This window comes from Vicugna pacos, chromosome 6, assembly GCF_048564905.1.
Source record: "Vicugna pacos chromosome 6, VicPac4, whole genome shotgun sequence".
NCBI lineage: Eukaryota > Metazoa > Chordata > Mammalia > Artiodactyla > Camelidae > Vicugna > Vicugna pacos.
In genome coordinates this window covers 50,107,605-50,124,609 of record NC_132992.1, presented here as the reverse complement: position 1 = coordinate 50,124,609, position 17,005 = coordinate 50,107,605, and the positions used below count along the sequence as shown (strand labels likewise).

Here is a 17,005-nt window from a genome sequence, read left to right as displayed (position 1 = left end):
CTTTGAGAGATTCTTTGGGATTTTTCAACATACCAAATCATGTCATCTGAAAATAAAGATAATTTTACTTTTTTTCTAATCTGTACATGGTGATTTTGTATGTGTGTTTTGCCTTATTGCACTGACTAGAAATTCCAGAACATTGTTGAATAGAAGTGATGAGAGTATAAACATTCAGTCTGTAACAATTAAGTATAACATTAGCTTTGGGTTTTATTCTGGATATTCTTTTTTGGTTTGAGGAAATTTCCTTGTATTCCTAATTTACTTAGAATTCTTATCATGAAGGAATGTGGGATTTTTTTTCAAGTGTTTTTTCTGAATTAATTGAGCTAATACTCTAATAATTTGTGCTGTTTATAATTAAAAGTGATAATTTTATCAGAATATATCATTTTAATTTACTAATAGCATGTGTCGATTTACCTACATATTCTAAATTCTTAGTGGGAAGAAATAATGCTTTTATATCTTCCCTAATTCTAATCAAATTGTTACTCATAAAGTGATGATTGGCTATAAGAAAAGAAAATTATAGACCAATATGCCTGATGAACATAGAGGGAAATTTCCTCAACAAAATATTTGCAAACTGAATTCAATGCACTAAAAGGAACTCACTCCATGAGCAGGTGGAATTTAATGCTGAGATACAAGAGTGGTTCAACATATGCAAATCGATAAATGTGATGTACCACGTTAACAGAATAAAGCATAAAAACCATATGATCATCTCAGAAAATGCAGAAAAAAGCACTTGACATCCTTTTATTTTGAAAATTAGGTATAAAGAATGTACCTCAATGTAATAAAGACCGAATATGAGAAGTCTACGGCTATCATCATACTCAATAGCAAAACATTGAAAGCTTTACCTCTTAGATCAGGAATAAGACAAAGATGCCCACTCTCACCACTTCTATTCAACATAGTACTAGAAGTTTTAGCCAGAGAAATTAGATAAGAAAAAGATATGAAAGGTATACATGTCAGAAAGAAGGAAGTAAAACCATCTCCATAGATGACATAATCTTACATATAGAAAACAGTAAACACTCTACAAAAAACGTTAGATTTAATTAACAAATTTAGTGAAGTTGTAAGATACAAAATCAATGTAGAAATCAGTTGCATTTCTATATACTAACAATAAATTATCCAAGAGAGAAATGAAGAAAACAATCCAATTTACGATACCATTAAAAAGAATAAAATAATTAGGAATAAATTTAACCAAGGAGGTGGAAACTATATGATATTGATCAAAGAAATTGAAAAAGATGCAAAAAACTCAAAGATATTCTGTGTTCACAGATTGGAAGAATTATTTTAAAATGTTTATAACATCCAAAGTGATTTATAGATTCAATGTAATCCCTATAGGAATAGGGATTATTGTGGAATTACTGTGGAATCAATAGTTTAGAGTTGAAAGAGAATTAAAGATCACTTAGTTCAAGGCCACAACTATCTTAAGACAGACTTACAGTACAAGTTTTTATAACCTTTTTTTTAACCTTGAAGTTACTATGAGAACTCAGATCTTGTTGATTAATATTCATTAATGATTCTATTCCCAAGTATCTTAAATGGGGCTGTGGGGTTGCAGTAAGATACCTCAGTGTACTTAATTCAGAATATGTAGTTTAGGTTCTAAAAATTAATCAGCAAATTATGTAATACTGATTAACTTGGAAGGGGAATTAAGTGGTTTTTTTTCATTTTTATTTTTATGTATTTTAGCCTTGTTTGACTTGGACACAAAGAACCTGTAATATTTTTTGATTTGAATAAGTATTTTGTTTTTAAGGAAGGTAATAAAAAGATGAAGTGTTATATTTATTTATCTTTTTTTTTTTTTTTTTGGAGAGCTACTTCAGTGTGATTCAAAGAACTTCTCATTGATTTCAATTCTTAGGCAATGGTGAAGTTCAGATCTGAGTGTAAAAACTGGTCAAACCAATAAGAAGGCTTTACTGTAGGTCGATACTGACTCTTCAAATAACCAACTCAACCATTTTTCTCCCAAGTGTTTTAGAATGAATGTGTAGATTCAGCTTGGATAAGTAACACATATATAAAATATTAGCTATTTCTTTCATTAATTTTTGTATGTTAGGAAAAACTGTTTTAAGAAATTATGTTTGTTTCATTTATTATTTGTGTATTTATGTATGCATTAGTAGATATCATAGCTAGATCTCTATTTCCTATTGGTTTTATCAGTTAGCACCCATCAAGGTATTTATTAAAAATACATCATCCAAAGACTATCTAGAAGTAACACAATGGTAAGTTATCATCACTGTCCCCTATATTTTCATATCTGCACATGGATCTAATCTGTTGGTTTCAGAACTGACTTGGAGCCTAGTTATGTAGTAAAATTGAAGGAAAAGTTTTATTGTGATGCAAAACAGCATAGTGCTCTCTGGAACTGTTTCTGTTGTATGAAGGGGAATGTTTGAGATAGTGGTTATATTTAACCATAATTACTACCAATTTTTAAAAATGCAGAGAATTAGAATGATAAAGTAGCTCATTCATTGCAATGGTCTACACAGGTTTTCATAGAGGAGAAATGCTGAAAGCAGGAGTTTCTAACAGATTAGCAACTGATATGTATCTGACCTGATTTTGTTTATTTGCATACAAAATAAGGGAACTAACTCTAATTTAAAGGGGAAAATCATATACATTTAAATCAGCCTAACGTTTTTGTAGTTCAGTTTCAGGAAGCTGAGCAAACTGTCATTGTACAGAATTATTTAGATAATTATTGAACCTCTTTATCCTCAATGGCAATGGAAATGATTAGGGCTTTCCAAAAAGGATTGCAAATATATCCAAGTTTTCAATTCCTGCCATTGATTCTAAATTGGTCATTCTTTCAAGGTGCATTTTGATAGTTTTAGATTGGCATGAACAACTTTAAATATTTAGCACAATGGTTTTCATGAAATGCAATTATGAACTAGTAGATTGGCTGCTGAGTGAATCAATAATCTTATTTTATGTGAACACTTACATTTGAAGTTTTTTTCCCCAAGATATGTGACACATATTCAAAAGAGACATTGTAGTAGTTATAATTGCACTGTGCCTCTTAATGCAGTTGACTCTGCATAAATCTTTCTCAGAAAAATCCATTAGTCTTTTCTATATTGGTTAGGTGGATAGTAATAAAATCCCATAGGACATAAATACTAACAGTGTTTTTTGATGATTTTGGCTGATACTCTTGAAAAGATTGAAATTTTAAAATGAAAGTGGTTATATTTCCTAAAGGAATGGAAATATAATTTCTATTCTGTATTCAATTTGATCTATGCTAAAGAGGAATCATTTAGTAGGATATTAGCTTCTAGCGATAGGACAAAATGTATGCAACCCCCATGGATATTTAAAACAAATTACTTCTCATACCATGTAAATATGGCACTTTGAAATTTCGGGGTAATTATAAAACTAACACACATGTTCAGGAGAAATACAGCATCAGGAGGTCACACACCCCAACTCCATGGGGACAGAAGCAGAGAGCTTGAGAGCTTTGGGGCTCTTGCCCTAGACAACTCTTCATCTGACATTTGTATTCTTTATAATATTCTCTGTATAAGCCAGTAAACAAAAGTAAAGTGTTTCCCTGCAAGCTGTTATAGCAAATTGTCAGACCTGAGGAGAGGTGTATGGGAACTCAATTCATAACTGATTGGTCAGAAACATAGACGACAGCCTGAAACTGAGGACTCGCATCTGCAATGGGAGCACACTTGTCAGACTGAGCCCTTCACTCGTGGGCTCAGCGTTAACTCTGGTCACTGTCAGAATTAAATCAGAGGAGACCCAGCTGGTGTCTGAGGAGCTGGAGGACTGGTTGTCTGTCTGAAGAAAAACCACACACATTCGGTGTCAGAAGTGCTCTGTGTGTAGAGAAAATAGTTTTCTTTTAATGTGTAAGAATATGAGTTTAGAGTCAGCGGGGTTTTGAGCTAAGGGATCTCCGCCTGCTTTGAAGAAATAAGCTAAGGGCCGATACACAGCGACCACCTTCGGCTCATTTAGAGAATAGGCTGAAAGACCTGTGAGGGTGGTGCCATCCCTGCCTTTGCTCACTGTTTTCTTCTTGTTGGTGATTTATGGTGGATGCACAATAATTTATTGAATGGTTGAATTACGTAAGATCACTTTTAAAAAAAATAATACAATGCTCCAGGTTATGTCATCATCTGCTTTTATATGTTTGACCATTTTGCGAATTTGAAACTTGTAATATTTTTTTCAGGGGCAAGACACCACAAGGCCTGCTATGGTCTGAATGTCTGTGTGCACCAACAATTATGTTGAAAACCTAAGGCCAATAACGTTGGCGCTAGGAAGTAGAGCCAATGGGAGAGCATTAGGTCACACACAGCCCTTGTGAATAGTATCAGTGCCCTTATAAACCAAGCCACAGACACAACATTGCAAATCAACTATACTTCAGTAAAATTAAGAAAACAAAACAAAACGAAACGAAAAACAGGCCACAGAGAGCTGGCTCCTCCCTTCTACACGGGAGGATACAAACAGAAGTATGCAACTGGGAAGAGGGCCCTCACTTGATGGTACTGGCACCTGGATCTCAGACTTCCAGCCTCCAGACTATAAGAAATAATTTTTTGTTCTGAAGCCACCAGTCTGAGGTATTTTGTTATAGTGTCCCAATGGACTGAGACAGAAAACTGGTACCAAGAGGTGGTGGTGCTGCAGTAACAAATACCTACACCGGTGATAGCAGTGTGGGAACTGGGTAGTAGGCAAAGGTTGGAAGAGTTTGGAGGTGCATGCTAGAAAAAGCCCACATTGCTGTGAGTGGACAATTAAAAGCAATTCTGGTGTGGGCGCAGAAGGAGAAGAGAGCTGTAGAGAAAGCCTGAACCGCAGAGAATACCTAAGTGGTTGTGATAGAATGTTGGTATCACTGTGGATGGTAAAGGCCATTCTGATGAGGTCTTAGGTAGAGATGGGGAACAAGTTGTTGGAAACTGGAGGAAAGGAAGGTGATCTTGCTATAAAGTGTCAAAGAGCTTTGCCGAATTGTGTTCACTGAAATGTGTTCAGTGTTTTGTAAGGGGCAGAACACTGAACAATGAAATTAGATATATGGCTGAAGAGATATCTAAACAAAGTGTTGAAGGGGCAGCCCAATTTATCCTGACTGCTTAGAGTAAGATTTAGGAAGAGAGAAAAATGATTTAAAGGTAGAATTATTAATTAAAAAGAAAGCAAAACTTAAACTTTTGAAAAATTCTCAGACTCCCACATTGAAAGAAGTAAAAAAGCTCATTTGGGAGAGGACATGAGTAGGGCAGCCAAATCTGATAGGAGCATTAGCTTGGGTTAGCCATCTCAACAGAAGCTAGGCACTATTCGGACCCCAAGGGCATTTTGGAATCCTCAGAGCTGCCCTTCCTATCACAGGTGGAGGGTGCAAGGGCCTACAGTGCCTGAGCACTTCAATTGTGGGCTCCACTCTGAACTCCAGTGCCAGGCTCCCGGACCATCCCAGTGGGCCCTGGTGCAGCTTTCGTGGTATCCAGCAAAGCACCAGCAGCCCAGCTGCCTCCACCTAGATATTGAAGGATGGAGCAGCCTGGAGCCACGGGCATGTAACCTGGGCAGGAGGCCACTCCAGGAGAGGGCAATGCCCAGCAGAACCATGGGGGGGCGGCCACTCCTGCAACCCAGATAGGCAGCCCCACCTCCACACACCAGAGTGCAGCTCCAGTTGGGAAGGCTCCAGCTGGGCAGGGCACCAGGAGCTTATAGGGCCCACCTCTTGCCTCAGGGTATCTAGAAGGCGTGACTGCAGCCCCAGTGGGTTTGGAAAGTGGGGCACACAGCTAAGGAGGACTGTTCTCAAGCCTTGGGGTTTACTGTTGTTTGCCCCGTAAGGTGTGGAACTTATCTTGGCTCTGTTACTCTTTTTTTTTTTTTTTCCTATTTCTTCCTTTTGGAATGAGAATATCTACCTTACGCCTGCTCCACCATTACGTTTTGGAAGCACATAATATGTTTTATTTCATGGGTTTACAGTTTGAATCTCATCCATATATAATTTAGATAATATTTAGATAAGACTTCCAACTTAGATTTCTGAGTTGATAACTTGAGAAGGACATGAATTTGGGGGGGCCAGGGTCAGAATTCTGTGGTCTGAGTTTGTGTTCCCCCGTAATTCGTATATTGAAAATCTATTGTCTGAGGTGGCAAGGCCTTACCTAATACTGAGTAAGCAGTAGATCAAGGACTCCCACTTGTTCTATGAGGAGGAAAGGTCTTTCTTTTCCCAAAGGCATTATCTTCAGGAAGAGCAATGCTGTCACTCCTACCAGGGTGGATGAGGAAATGTTGCTGTTGCTGGCACCCCTCTCTGTGCTGGACACTATGAAAAGGAAGCATGTCACCTCGATAGTTAGCTTTGTACATGACCTTCTCCTTTTGCAGTGTGCCAGCTTAATTTTCTTAATGATACTTTATGTACTGTTTTTCAGTTATTTGTTTACATCTATCCTTTCTCCTAGACAATGAACTACTTGAGATCAGGACACTTGTCTTAGTCATTTCTGCATAACTGGCATCTTGTTTCCTAAGAGTTTTCTGAATGAATAAATAAATGAATGAATGAATGAAGACTGCCAGATGAGGCTTCAAGATTAACTGATCAATTTCTCTAGGATAAGAAAAAGGTTTGTAGCATTACTTAGTGACCTTTGACCATAGGATAAACAACATTGGCTAATATCTCATATATATCGATGGCAAATGGTAAAATTTCTGGTAAAATTTCTTATACTATGACGTAGTATAAGGCTGGCAAAAACTCTGCAATCATCCATCACATTTGAATTATGCTCTTGCCAGAACTCCTTCACTCATCCTGCTAAGCTTTAATGCCATAGCTACTACCAATGCATAGAAGTTTCTTCTGGAAAATAATTTATTTCTCACTCATAGTCATGTAGGGGTTACTAAATTTGAATGAGATTGGAGTTTTAGTTCAGATTATCAATAGTTTATTTCAAGCTAAGAAAGTAGCTTTATCAGTGAAAAAAAGAGTGGTTCAAATGCATTGTGTATAAATTTACAGCTCAGTGACTACATGTCTCTAGGTAGATCTCTTTCATTAATACAAAATCCACTTACCTGACTATGTTTCTGAAAGAATGAAACTTAGAAATATTCTTATCTATAGTGCATGTACAGTAATATTACAATGTACTTAAAACTTCTCTTACAATAAACTAGAAATATGAGCATGACACTTAGATATTCACAAATATATGATACATTTTGTGCCTGAACAAACAAACAAAAAAGAAGAAAAAAAAGTAGTGCTTTTACTGCTTAAGAAGAATCATCTGTAGTTGAAAAAGATATGAAATGGTAAATTAACAGCACATTGCACATGAAAATTAAAGGGAAAGCTAGCAGAATTTCTTGTGAGGCATTGCTATGTTTTTATTGCTAGTTAAATTTTATTGCCCTTCTTATGAGATGGTGACAAAATTTATACAGTAAGGTATTAAGGTACATAATCAATGAGCTACTGCATTCTTAAGCAATTTCACATTTCTAACAAAGTGATAGCTATGTTAAAAATTGAAGCAAACATTAAGCATGTGAACTGCATGTCTCAAAAAACACTTTTTTCATTTAAGTATTTATTATTTATTTTAAATTTAAACATTTAGGTATTCAGATAGGAGTGAATTTTTTTATTTTTTTCTTTTAATCCTTTTTTTGGCAGGGGGAGATAATTAGGTTTGTTTGTTTGTTTACCACTGTGCTATAACCCTCCCCCTTGAATTTTTTTAAACCATATCCTATGACTGATAGACACACATATTTCTGTCACCAATATGATAAGAATATGCACTGTAGTAAAATGAGTATATAAGTTTGCATGGGAAAATGAAAGAATTCTTGATATTACCATATTTCAAAACATACATGTCACTGAGTTTTGCAAAACCATTCCATTTAAAATGGATATTTTAAGATCAACAAGAAGAAACCCACCTTAAGTGAAAACATATACAGGTAAAACCCTGTCTACACCAGATTATCTCCTAACTTTTCCCAAAGAATTGGATATTCATCATTTTACATCCTCTCTTGATATCCAGAATAGTTTGACTCAGTAGCATGCTTCCTCCATTGGCTTCATATCAATCTAGATAATGTCTGAATTCCCAGCCTCCTAACTGGAGGCTAGAAATTTGCTTGCTATTTCTCTGTTTTGATGCACTGGGAAAACTAAAATGATCTCTATGAGAGGTTAAGGGTTTTGAATATTTACTGCTCTATAACTTGCACCAAGAACAGAGTCTTACACATAATAATTATTCAATAAATATTTGGTAAATACATTTTCTGAATGAATTCTTTGCTGATGCAACAAAGTTCACTAGCCCAAGCTAAGAAGACATAGGAATGTGAAGATATTTATTAGTGGAAAGTCAAAAGATGGCGCTCCTTTCCAGCACAGTTGGATCCAATTGAAACAAGATGATCAGGGCTTGCTTTTACTCTCTGTGATTCTTTTTCCCTGGATACACAGGTAAGTCCCCCCAGGACAGGCACTGCCCAGTTCTAGATGATACAGTTCTCATGGGCTATAATACGAATGCTCATCCCTAAAGTCGTGAAGTACACAACCTACAAAAACGTGTAAGGTCGTCCAAGATTCTAGACTCATTCCTTCCTTCATTTAGCCTGGGAAAATGGCTGTTAATGTTGGTGTTAAACAGTAACAGTCAATATCAGTAGAAAACATTATTTTTCTGTGTGTGTGTGTGTGTGCACACGCGAGTGCTTTCATGCCTACATGTGTGGTGCATCTCAAGGTAAGATTCTGATTATTTCTTCGACAACACTCTGTGTTGTCCCTGGAGGAGGAGAATAACTGAAGTAATTTGTCCACTTCTGTGGATGGTGGATTGAGTGTACTTCCAAAATAAGGGGAATGGGAGAAAAGTGACAGGCAACCCCAGGTAACTGCTGAAACCTTTTACAAACGATATCTGCTTCTGACTTAGGGATTGAAGACAACTAAGCAAAAGCCCTCCAGTGCAAATCCTTAAGAACAGAACTGCCAAATAAATAATGAGTAAATAATACAACATATCTCAGGCTGCTAGAAACATCACGCTAAATACAAAGTCAATACAATTGACTGTCTACATAGAATTCATGAATAACATATTTGCAGTATATATGTACGTGGGCAGATGTATGGTCACTGAGCACAGTTCCAGATATCAAAAAGGTATAGTGATTGTAAGTATTGTCATCTCAATTACAAATAATTGGTGCGGCAATAAAACAAATTATGAATCCAAGGAGAAGGACAATGTAACACTTCTCTCTCCTGTTTTTTCTTACTATTTCCTCCAATTTTTCTATCCTACATTGCTTTTGATTTCTTTTCTTCTGTAACGCAATAAATATTCTCAATCCTATTTCAATTCATTTCAATTCTATTCTGTTCCTATCCCCATCTTACATCCTTTTCCATTTTTCGCACTCCATGTTCTTCACTTTTACAGCTCTCTAGAAATGAGATAAAATTATGGCCAGATGTTGTTTGCCAAGCATGGGTATTATGAAGAGGTATAACCAAGGTTATAATGACAGGTCATCATACTAGAAGTCTGATAAACTCTCCAGTTAAATTTGTCAGGAGGATAGGAATCTTTGTAAGTTGGACAAGGTATTTTCTCCCTCGAGTCTTGCTGGAGAAATAGTAACATCTCTAACTAACTAGATTCTCCTTATGCAGATTAGTAGTCCTTTGCTTTGTCAAAATAACAATTTATGTGGCCAGCAGTTCTACTGCTTACAGTGTTTTCAGAAAATCCACAGATTCAACAGAGATGACAAAAAATTCTCAGTAAGAGTCGATCTCAAGATTGTCTCTTAGACTGTGATAATGCTGCAAATCTTGAGAGTACTTCTTTATGTGTTGAATTTTATAGTTTATACCTAAGAATTGCAATGCATGATAACTTACAATTACGCTCTATAAAGAGGAAAGAAAATGGTTTACACTGTTAAAACAGAGTTGTAATATAATTATTACAGGGTAAAATGACTAAGTACATATTTATTACAATAATAGAACATATTTTTTTCTAAGAAATTTACTGGATCAAAGAATGCTTTCTCTTGGGGATTTCTATGGAAAAAATGAATTCATTTGCAGTATTGATTTTCTTTCCACCTAAGCAAGTGACTCATTGAATTCTATATTAAGAAGTAATCCAAGAAAAGCTGTGATGCATCTGAAATTTGACTGCATCTATTAAAAGTAAAATGATTCACTAGAAGATAAAGTAAACTATGATAATAATTCATGGCCTATCTAGTTACACGCATTCCAGTTTTCACTCAACAGCCAACCGGATAGCCATTTCTATACTAAGGTAGCTAATTTGTATTTGTTTTCTTATGAATATATTCATTTTGACTTAAAAAAATAGCCTCAAGTATAAATTTTACCAACAGACTACCTCAGATGTTTGAGTTTAAATAACTCTGTTGTTGGTTTGTTTTGATATTTTAGTGCATAAGCCAAGCCATCCAGCTAAGTTGTAATATTCTCACCAAAAGACAGCTGCAGGGTAAGGCACGACCTCGCCTCTCCTAGATAAAAAGGCAGCAATTTTTATTTTAATTAGTTTTTTTATGTATATATGTGTTGCTTTATATTTTAGATACACATTGCTTATAAAAACTAGTCTGAAAATAAAATGGGATTACTGCTGAGTTTTAGAGAGGGGAGTTCTTTTATGTATGTTCTAGTTACAACTAACCATCTGCATCCATCTAGAAAACTCCTGTGGTCACAGCTAGACCTAATCCACTGGATTATGCTCTCCTTACAATTGATAGCCCTTGCCATGAATTTTCTCTACTATTCTCACATGAGAGTTTTTTTTGTCCCTTAACTGACACTAAATAAATAGAATTTTTTAAAAAGCAAGTTTCTGCCATTTTGCTTTAAATGAAATTTCAGGAGAAAAGATATCATGGAGAAACAGCAGACTGAAATATGAATAAACTGCCATAACCTCAACATCTCTTCCTTTCCCCTCACCAGTGTTTTCATACTAAAATACCACTGTCCTTACTCCAGAGTGAAAAAGTAATTTCTTCCACAAATGTTGTTCTTGTTTTACAAAAACTGTATTATTTTTAAAGATAAAAGGGATAAAAGATGAAAGACTCTCTCAGCAACCTCGTTGGCGGAAAGATGTACATACTGATGGGATTCAGAACACGTCTCCCCAGAACGTGTCACCTTGCCATGCAGGCTATTTTGAGCTGAAGACAATCAAGGCCTAAAAGACTCAGGCAGAGCTTTTACCTCCCCTTTAATGACCTAAAAGATTCAGGTAGAGGGCCTAGTCCAGGAAGAGAGCTGTCACCAGAGATAACTACAAAGAATCTGGGCTAGATGTGGTGAACTGGGGAACGGGTGGGGAGGGCAGGGAACTGGGTAGGGCCTGTTTATTCAAATTCCTCTCTGTCTTCCACTGCCTCTGCATGGCATGGCAACCATTTATTTATCAAACATTCGTTCTATCTTCCTGTGAATGGTCTCACTCCCCTTGGAAACATAAGATTCCTATCCCCTTCTTAGTTCTGAAAGGCATGTAAGTCTCAGTCTTGACTGCCTAGGTGTTTCATATCCTATGGGGCCCCAGATCTACTTAATTAAATCTGTTTTTTTCCAATTAGTTTGCTTTATCCCAACTTAATTATTAGACCACCCAGCAGAATCTAGGAGGATAGAGGAAAAACTTTTCCTCCCCTAAAATACATATACATCTCTCTCATACAGGTTCCATTATTGTTTGGTTTTTTGGTCAGTTCAAAAAAAATATATCCATTCCCCAAATGATAAAATAGATAGCTTTTAATATATCTAAACATTTGTTTCCGTTCTATAAATAAAATGATTTAGTTGACAGATTTATAGTATAAAAATAATTGTAAGGCTACTTTGAGTTTTAAAAAGATCACAGTTAATTTAGTTCATTTTTGTTCTCTTACTTTAAAAACATTTCTTGGGGGAGGGTATAGCTAAAGAGGTAGAGTGCATGCTCAGCATGCACAAAGTCCTGGGTTCAGTCCCTGGTACCTCCTCTAGAAATAAATTTTAAAATTATCCCCTCCCCTCAAAAAATTTTGTCCATCTTATTGTTACAAGAGGTGGAAAACTCTCAGTTATAAACTTTTAAATATACAAAAAAATTGATTAAAAAGCACTGAGATTTTTCAAATTTCTATTATGTTAAAGAGCTGTTGCTGAGATAAAAACAAAGCACTGACCTCAAAATCTATTAACTATTATTTTTAAATTCTTCAGTTACTGTGTAAAGATTTAAAAATAAGTTAAAGGTAGAAAAGTTTAAGTAGGACACTTGATAATCATGAATAAGAAAGAAAGGTATTTGAGTTTAATCTTTAAAACTTAATATTTGTTTCAGTACCTGGATAAATTTCAGTATAAGATAAAATGCCATTCTCTGATCTCAGGCTCCATGTCTTCCAGAGAAGTAATGCTACTGATAGACAATGGCATCTTATTCAAATGCTTGAATTTTGGTTTATATTGTTTGACTGTTCGGGATAGCAATGTAGGATAATGGCAAGATAAAACAAGAATGTTTTATGTTTACTTGAAAATGACTTTTGACTTCATTAAAATAGCTAAAGGTTTTGAAAATTGCTTGATTTTTAAAGGCATTTTTAAACACACAGAGTACCTACTTTACAGAAGGCAGTCAAAATGTTTGAATGAATGAGTAAAAATTCTGCCTATGATTTTCTAACATTAGCGCACGGTATTATGTTGGGGATCCCCAAGACTACCCCCAAGTTCAGTGATTCACTCAGAGGACTCACAGGACTTGTCCTGGAGTGGTGAAGCAGTACTCATGGCTATGAGTTATTACAGTGAAAGCATTCAAAGCTAAGTCAGCAAAACGAAAAGGTGCATGGGGTGAAGTCCAGAGGAAACCAGGCACAAGCTTACAAGAGTCTTCTCCCAGGGGAGTCACATAGGAGGAGCCTAATTCCTCCAGCAATCAGCTGTGACAGCACATGTGAAGTGTAGTCTACGAGAGTAGCTCTTTTGAGCTTTTGAGTCCAGGAATTTTACTGTGGTTGGTTACATGACTGGCCATAAGCACTGAAATTCCACACTTCCAAGGGAAAGCAAATGCTTAACGTGAACCTCGCTGTACAGGTTAGGCATGATGAGCCACTTAACATTTAGCAGAATTTTGTATCATTGTGAGAAACTGTTTCCCAGCCAAGTTTCCAGACTACAGCCAAGAACCAAACTGACTAGCAGACCTTTCTAAGGATAGCAGTCTCTGTCCTGCTATGTTGTTTTCTGCACTTGGATGAAATAGAAAAAGCAGATGTCAGCATCTATATTAAACATCTTCTAAGGAATATTGTTATGATTTTCTTATCAAGGAGAAACATCAAAAGCCAAATACTGCATTTAGAGCTCAGATATGGGTGTGCTAGATGTCTTCCTCTTTCTTCTCCAGATTCATCCTCCACTTTGTGTCTCAGAGGCACTGATGACCTGCATCAGCCAGCTCTCTACTACCTGGTATCCACTTGGGTTTGGCAATTAGGAAGCACAGCAAAAGACTGACTGGCAGGAGATGAGTGAGTTCTTGAAATTTACTAATACTGCATCAAGTCCACGGGACTTCTGCCAGGGCCCTGACTGACAGAGTGATGGGAAGCAAGAGTGGCTCCAAGATAACCTTTCAGAAGGAGATTCTAGAGTGCTCTTTGAGAAGCACATTGAGAGCCTCCTTTCAGCCAGGTAACTGATCTGTTTGTAAACAATGCCACATAGTGAGATCATTATTGCTCAAATCATCATGATGGTGTGTGAGATGGCATACAGACAGAGGGCAACGTATTGGGAGACAAAGTAGCTATGGCAGTTAGTCACCATGGTGACAGAATGACTATAAATATTATGTCTTCCTCTGATGGCCCTCAAGAACATACAGGGGAAGAAAGAGACATTAAAAGCTATAAATATCTAACACAGAACACAAATGGGAAATCAGAAACTCTGGAAGTAGTTTTAAAGAAGTACCGATCCCCTATTGCAATAGGGCATGTGTGACTGAAGACTGCCCTCATGTCGTGAATGTATGAGTTGAAGAGTTGCAGCACTAATTAAAAATGCAAAACTATGCAGAACTAGAAGGAAAGGAGTGGGGGCCTTATAATACATATTTGATTGGGAACAATGATAGGAGGCATGAATGAGGCTGGAAACTTTGCACTCTCAAATCCCCCGAGTGTTTCCAGCCAGCAGAAGCAGTTGCTATCCATACCCACTCTTCAGAGAACACCAGCCTTCTTCATGGACGCCTTTGAATAACTGCACCTATGTAATCTGCTACATATGGAGATTTACACTCACCGTTGCACAGTGTCTTCTGTTCCTTTCTTTCAGTGGACAGGCATAACTAATTTACCCCATTCCATCCTGTTTGCAGGGAATACTCAGTCCTTTCGTCAAACTCAAATTTCAGAATAAGATTTTTCTAAAACCAGATACAAAAAAGGAAACTTTAGAGACTTGATTTTGTTGTTGTTGTTGTTGCTGTTTGTTTTATTTTGTTTGGCAGAGGGATGGGTATAAATACAAGGTCTTTGTTGACTGCATTTCTTGAGTTTCGGTTATATATGTGTTTAGTTTCATAGAATTCATGCAGAAGGTAGCTTTTCCCTCCTGGGCACTCTGAAAATGCCTTCTTCCAGTGACTTATTTCCTGGAAATATTGTCTAGTAGGCTAGCATTTTGGTATTCTGTTCTCTATCTCTCTGAGACATGTTTGTGCCCCCGGCCAGCTTCGTGTGTGTTCTGATGGAGCTGAATTATATCTCAACTCTTTTCGACAGAAAGATTAAATTCCACATGGGGTCCAACCTCTTCAGAATCCTTCTATGGTACAGAAGCACAAATCCCATGTTGTTTTCCGTGTAACACCATTAAACATCCCCCGAATTGTAGCAACCTGTGATTTGACCCTTTAATCACTGTCTTTTTGATTTGTCTTTCCTTACATTGGGTAAATGTTTCCTTTTCAAAAACTCCCTGAGGGTGTCAAGAGCACAAAAAGAGATCTACTTGTCTTTTCCCTTACTCAGACATGGGTTTAGCTTATTCTAGGTATCAAGGGGTCATCTTCCCTTTATAATAGTGCTTATAAAAATTTAACACATATCAGAATCACATGGGGGGCTTATTAAAATACAGATTTCCAGACCCACTCTCAGAGATTCTGATTTAATAAGTGTGTGTTGGGGTCTAGGAATTAGGGCTTCTGACAAGTTCAATGATACTGATGTTTCTGTTTGGGGGTCTCACTTAGAGAATCATTGCTCTCGAATGATGTCTCACTTCAGAGTAACATTATCGGAATCCATTCCGCCTGGTAAAAGTGAGTTTCAAAATAAAAAGAGGGCCCTGTCGTCTTAACACAGAGGCGTAGTTCATATCATGTTCAATCTTATACAAATCTGAACATTGGTCATAGGGGCACTATGATGCTATCAGTGCTTACATGAGGGACACCAGGCATGAGGATGAAACGTCTGATATATTGAAGAATTTTTATTCTCTGATCATTTGGGGCTTCTTGTTTCTCAGTGAGAGACAGTCTCAAAGTGCTTAAAGTGCTTTTTCAATTCAATAGAAGCTCATAAAAAGCATATTTGAGGTTAGATGTAGTGGTGATTGTGACACAAGGTGTTGAAAGTTCAGCAATGTAATGCCTAGAGCAAGCAAGAAAGTAACATTTGCCTTTTGTTGATGTGGTTGTTTTGAGTGAGAAAAAATGTATAGCGTCAAATAATATATGAGACCAGAGGCTATAGATATATTCAGGATATATAACCATGGGTTTTTGGAAGTGGCAGGACGAACAGATCTCTCTCCTTCTCTGTCTCTCAAGAGGTTGAAAGAAATGGGTTAGTCAAGAAAATGTAAATAGGTATTGCTAACATGAGGCTTAAAATGATCTTTACCTGGACAGTTCTTGCTGTAAAACTGTATATTTATGTCTTTTATTCCATGGAATCTGAAGCAAAGAAGGCTTTTTTTTTTCATCTGCAAGTGAGAAAAGATAAGATATACTGGGGTATTAATGGAATTTTAAGAGTTATGGGCTAGAACAGTGGCTCTCAAACTGCTATAGGCTTAAATAACCTGGAACAGTTAGAAAAAGAAAATCCCCAGGCCCAAGATGCACCTCAGACAATCAAATCTGAATGCCCAAGAATGGGACCCAGACGAGTAATTTTTAAAAAATTAATCTCCCCAGGTGATTCTGCTTCACAGCCAAGTTTAAGAATAACTGGAAGACAACCTTAGCATAACTAACTAAATTTGCAAAAATTAATCTGTGCCAAAGTGAGGAACAACATTTGCATGGGCTATTTTTTCATGGAATTTACTTTCTACCAGTTGGGATATTCATAGTAAAATAAAGAACTTCAAGAGGCAAAAGTATTTATTTAGCAATCCATTCATAAGTAGGAAGGTTAAAGATAAGACTAAAATGATTAGTTCTGGAATTTCTATTTGAATGTCTCTTTCCTTGGTTTTTCTTAAAGTACTGCTTAAAACAGCTTTTAATCCCTCAATAAAGTGATCTAGTTCTATCAGCCTGGAGTTGGCATCTTTATTTTGGATGTAATCAGCTTTTCAAGAGCTCAAAAGCTGACAAACTTGAAAACACTTAACTGGCCATCAGTCCCAAGTATCAGTTTCTTATGTAACTCTTTTAAAAGCAGTTTCATTTTTTTCTTAATGTGTTTTTACAGTGAAAAATTATTGCTCAAGAACTAAAAAATGTATTTTTTCGGCAAATCATATCTGTACAGTTTTTTTTCAACCATTTGTAAG

The 17,005-nt window shown here is 36.4% G+C and overlaps 1 long non-coding RNA gene across 6 annotated transcripts in view; it reads right to left on the bottom strand.

The window, feature by feature from the left end:
• Positions 1-16,202, bottom strand: part of LOC140696910 (uncharacterized) — a 136,005-nt gene extending 119,803 nt beyond the window's left edge. For all 6 annotated transcript variants that reach the window (XR_012073568.1, XR_012073572.1, XR_012073570.1 and 3 more), the window contains exons 1-2: positions 16,126-16,202; positions 14,516-14,639 (exon numbers count right to left, since the gene is read on the bottom strand). This is a non-coding gene — a long non-coding RNA (uncharacterized lncRNA). The remainder of the gene's footprint in view (positions 1-14,515; positions 14,640-16,125) is intronic.
• Positions 16,203-17,005: the final 803 nt, after the last annotated feature.